The sequence below is a fragment of the Cebus imitator genome, unplaced genomic scaffold (genome assembly GCF_001604975.1).
Source record: "Cebus imitator isolate Cc_AM_T3 unplaced genomic scaffold, Cebus_imitator-1.0 Scaffold10, whole genome shotgun sequence".
Classification (NCBI taxonomy): domain Eukaryota; kingdom Metazoa; phylum Chordata; class Mammalia; order Primates; family Cebidae; genus Cebus; species Cebus imitator.
In genome coordinates this window covers 4,027,973-4,032,893 of record NW_016107325.1, presented here as the reverse complement: position 1 = coordinate 4,032,893, position 4,921 = coordinate 4,027,973, and the positions used below count along the sequence as shown (strand labels likewise).

Below are 4,921 nucleotides of genomic sequence, written 5' to 3'. Positions count from 1 at the left end.
CTCAAAAAAAAAAAAAAAAAAATTAAGAAAAAGTTAGGCATGTCATGCTTAAAATATATGTAGATACTGGTCTGTTTTATCATTTACTACCATAAAATATACACAAATCTAATCTAAAAAGTTAAAATTTATCAAAACTTACACATAGAAACAGATCACACATGGCATCATTCACAGTGGAGAGAAATGTAAGCAAGCAGAATGACATAGTATTAAATAATAACTGCATAAAGTTAATTGTAGCACATGTTGTACTATTGTAGTAATTTTGCACTCACCTCTTATTGCCATTGTGGTGAGCCCAAGTGTTGGTAGTATACACTTAAAAGGCCTTGTGATGCTAATCATCTCCACATGAGCAGTTCATCTTTTCAGTAAATGGCATTGTATCACAGTAAAAAGTGGTCTTTTGAGTTCTCATGTATTATTTATTGTTTAGTGTAATACTGTAAGCCTTGAATAACACTGTAGGATCCATACCAGGCACCACTAGTGATGCTGGAGTTGCTACCAAGAAGCAGTGAAGTCATGACATTACAATAAAAAGTTGAATTGCTTGAGATGTACTATAGATCAAGGTGTGCAGCTGCAGATGCCTTTTTTCTATTTTAAAGAGGCAGTTCTATAAATAGTCTTGTAAACATGATATAAACTTAGAGTATCAGTAAATACAGTACAGTACTGTAAATGTGTTTTCTCTCCCTTATGATTTTCTTAATAACCTTTTCTCTAGCCTACTTGATTGTAAGAATACAGTATTGTATGTAACATATAAAATATGTGTTAACTAACTGTGTTATAGGCTTCTGGTTAACAGTAGGCAATTAGTAGTTAAGTTTTTGGGGAGTCAAAAGTGATATGCAGATTTTCACCTGAGTGAGGAGGTAGCACCCCTGTCCCTACAGTGTTTAAGGGTCAGCTCTATTCCAAAAACACAAGATTGGTTCAATATTAGGAAACCCATTAATATAGTATATCATATTAATAGATACAGGTCTAAATCATATAATTATCTCTGTAGATGCTACAACGACCTTTAACAAAATCATCATCTTCTGATAAAAGCACTCAAGAAAACAGGAATTGATGGGTATTTTCTTAATATGATAAATATATGTATACATACGTTTTTTATATATGTATATATAAAACGTATATATATATACACATTATATACATATATATGTATATACATATATATATGTAGGTATGTATATACACACGCACACACACCTTAATCTTAAAGTCATCGTCGTAATGGAAAACACCAAGGACATTTTTACTAGTACCATCAGGAACAAGGCAAGGATATCTAGTAACAACACTATTATTTATCATTTTACTGGGGATATTAGCCAATACAGTTAAACAAGAGGAATCAGTAGAGGCATAACAATTAGCACTGAAGAAATAAAACTATCTCTATTTACAGATGATATGATAGTATATTTGGGAAACCCTAGAGCAGGGGTTAGCAAACTGAGAGCCAAATTTAGCCATATTTATTTGGTTTTGCATTGCCTCTGTCATCTTTTGCACTACACCAGCAGAGCTGAACAGTTGTGATGGAAACTTTTTGGCATACAAGAATGAAATATTTACAGTCTGGTGTTTTTACTGAAAAGATACATTGTATGGACTTCTGCACTAGAAAATCAATGATAAAACTAATTCAAATAATAAAAAAATTAGTAAAAAATTCAGTAGTAAGCTATAAAATTAGCATTCAGAAATTTACATATATATCGATATGTATATATATGTCTATATATATATAATACATATAATATGTAATATATATTATATATGTTGTATATGTTACATATAGTAATATATATATAACATATATGTTACAATATATATTATATATAACTACATATTGTATATTTTATATATATATAACAGTTGGAAGATAGAGTGGTAAGGGAAACCCCAATTAAATAATGAAAAAGATAAAATACTTAGGAATAAATGTAACCAGAGTATATAAAAACTATTTGAGAAAAACTCGAAAATACTTGTGAAAGACAGTCTCAATAAAAATACCAACATGGCCTTTTGGCTCTCTGAGCAGCACCACAGCAGTTGGCAAGAACAAGCGCCTTACAAAAGGCAGCAGAAGGGAGCCAAGAAGAAAGTGGCTGATCCATTTTCTAAGAAAGATCGATATAATATGAAGGCACCTACTGTGTTCACTATGAGAAGTGTTGGAAAGACGCTAGTCATCAGGACCCAAGAATCCAAAATCGCATCTGATGGCCTCAAGGGTCATCTGTTTGAAGTGAGTCCTGCTGATTTGCAGAATGATGAAGTTGCATTTAGAAAATTCAAGCTGATTACTGAAGATGTTCGTGGCAAAAACTGCCTAACTTCCATGGCATGGATCTTACTGACAAAATGTGTTCCATGGTCAAAAAATGACAGACAATGATTGAAGCTCATGTTGATGTCAAGACTACTGATGACTACTTGCTTCATCTGTTCTGTGTTTGTTTACTAAAAAACGCGACAATCAGATACAGAAGACCCTTATGCTCAGTACCAGCAGGTTTGCCATATCTGGAAGATGGTGATGGAAATCATGACCCAAGAGGTACAGACAAATGACTTGAAAGAAGTGGTCAATAAATTGATTCCAGACAACGTTGGAAAAGACATAGAAAAGGCTTGCCAATCTATTTATCCTCTCCGTGATGTCTTCGTTAGAAAAGTAAAAATGTTGGCTGGGAGCAGTGGCCCACGCCTGTAATTCCAGCACTTTGGAAGGCCAAGGTGGGCGGATAATTTGAGGTCAGGAGTTTGAAACCAGCCTGGCCAACATGGTGAAACCCCTTCTCTACTAAAAATACAAAAAAGTAAATAAGAGCATGGTGGTATGTGCCTGTAATCGCAGCTACTCAGGAGGCTGAGGCAGGAGAATTACTTGAACCTGGGAGGCGGAGGTTGCAGTGAGCTAAGATCGTGCCACTACACTGTAGCCTGGGAGACGCAGTGAGACTCCATCTCAAAAAAAAAAAAAAAAATCAGAAAAGAAAACTAAAATTGCTGAAGAAACCTAAGTTTGAATTGGGGAAACTCATGGAGCTTCATGGTGAAGGTAGCAGTTCTGGAAAAGCCACTGTGGATGAGACAGATACTAAAGTTGAGCAAGCTGATGGATATGAACCACCACTCCAAGAATCTGTTTAAAGTTCAGACTTATAATAGTGGCAAATAAAAAGGCCTATTTGTGAGAAAAATCAAACATGCTTTTTTTTGGAGCTATACAAGTTGATGTAGAATATAATTCATAGGAAGAAACAAGTATGTAGTAGTAGTCAGGAATTGTTTCGGGCAAATATCATTAATAGATTTTACAGTATTATGTGAAGAGTTGATGACAAGGTGGATGTTTTTTACATACTCAAAATATCTCCCCACAAGATACTAATCAAAAATGGAAAAAAATAGCAACTATACAATGGGCATACATGACACATGCCACCTTTACCAAGTTGTGAAAGTTAACACTAACAGTAGTAGGACCAATAGCATGCATCTCAACAGGTTACACAAAGGAGAGCACATTGCTTCTGCAGTATTACTGCAAAAATGCACAACCTGAACATAAACATGAAGAACCATCAGTCAAACACTAATTGAGGGACATTTCACAGAATAAATGGTTTGTACTTTTCAAAAATGTCAAGGTCATGAAAAACAAAGACTGAAGAACGAATTACAGATCAGAGAAGTCCAAAGAGGTATGACAATTAAAAAGAATGTATGACCCTCGATTGGATCATAGGCTAGAATGGAAACAATTTTTATATTACTCTTTTATCATATTTTTGTTATAAAGGACATTAGTGAAACAACTGGTGAAATGTGAAGGTCTATATTGAATAGTATTGTATTAATGCTGATTTTCTTATTTTGATAAATGTACTTTTAATGGAAATATGCATTGAAATATCCAGGAGTAAAAGGGAATGATGAAAAATATCTTTATAAAGGGAGCAGAAAGAGACTGATAAGGTAAAAAATGTGGTAAAATGTTAAGTTTGGGGAATCTGACTGACATGTATATGGAAATTCCTGTACTTTTTAAATAATAAACTTCTGGGCCAGGCGCGGTGGCTCACGCCTGTAATCCTAGCACATTCGGAGGCTGAGGCAGGTGGATCCCCTGGGGTCAGGAGTTTAAGACGAGCCTTGGCCAATATGGTGGAACCCCATTTCTACTAAAATACAAAAATTAGGTGGGCATGGTGGTGTGCGCCTGTAATCCCAGCTACTTGGGAGGCTGAGGCAGGAGAATTGCTTGAACCTGGGAGGTGAAGTTTGCGGTGAGCTGAGTTCATGCCACTGCTCTCCAGCCTGGGCCACAGAGCGAGACTCTGTCTCCAAAACCTCTGGGCAGGACCTGGTGTCTCATTCCTGTAGCCCTGGCACTTTGGGAAGCTGCTTGAGCTTAGGAGTTCAAGACAGGCCTGGGCAACATAATAAGACTTCATCTCTACTAAAAATAAAAAAAACTAGCTGGGCGTGGTGGCACATGCCTGTGGTCCCAGCTACTCAGAAGGCTGAGGCGGGAGGATTGCTTGAGCCAGGGAGATCAAGGCAGCAATGAACCGTGATAACGCCACTGCCCTTGAGCCTGGGTGACAGAGCAAGATTCTGCCTTAAAAAATAATAATAAAATAAAAAAATAAACTTTTACTTTAGAGTAATTTAAGATATGTAAAGTAGATAAAGTAAAAAAATTTGTTCTATGCTCACAACACTTCTGATATGAAATGTATGGATTTTCCACACCAAGCAATTTTCCAGTTTGCTGTAGATACCAATGTAATTTAATTTTATTCTGATATTATCCACCTAGAGTTAGCATCAGACTCCACAGGCTAAGTAAGGGCTTCGTCCGACAAGACTGCCTCCA

At 36.0% G+C, this 4,921-nt stretch overlaps 1 pseudogene; it reads left to right on the top strand.

Annotated features, from left to right (window-relative positions):
• The window catches only part of LOC108316860, an 18,570-nt pseudogene extending 14,450 nt beyond the window's left edge, over window positions 1–4,120 (top strand).
• The last annotated feature ends 801 nt before the right edge of the window (window positions 4,121–4,921 follow it).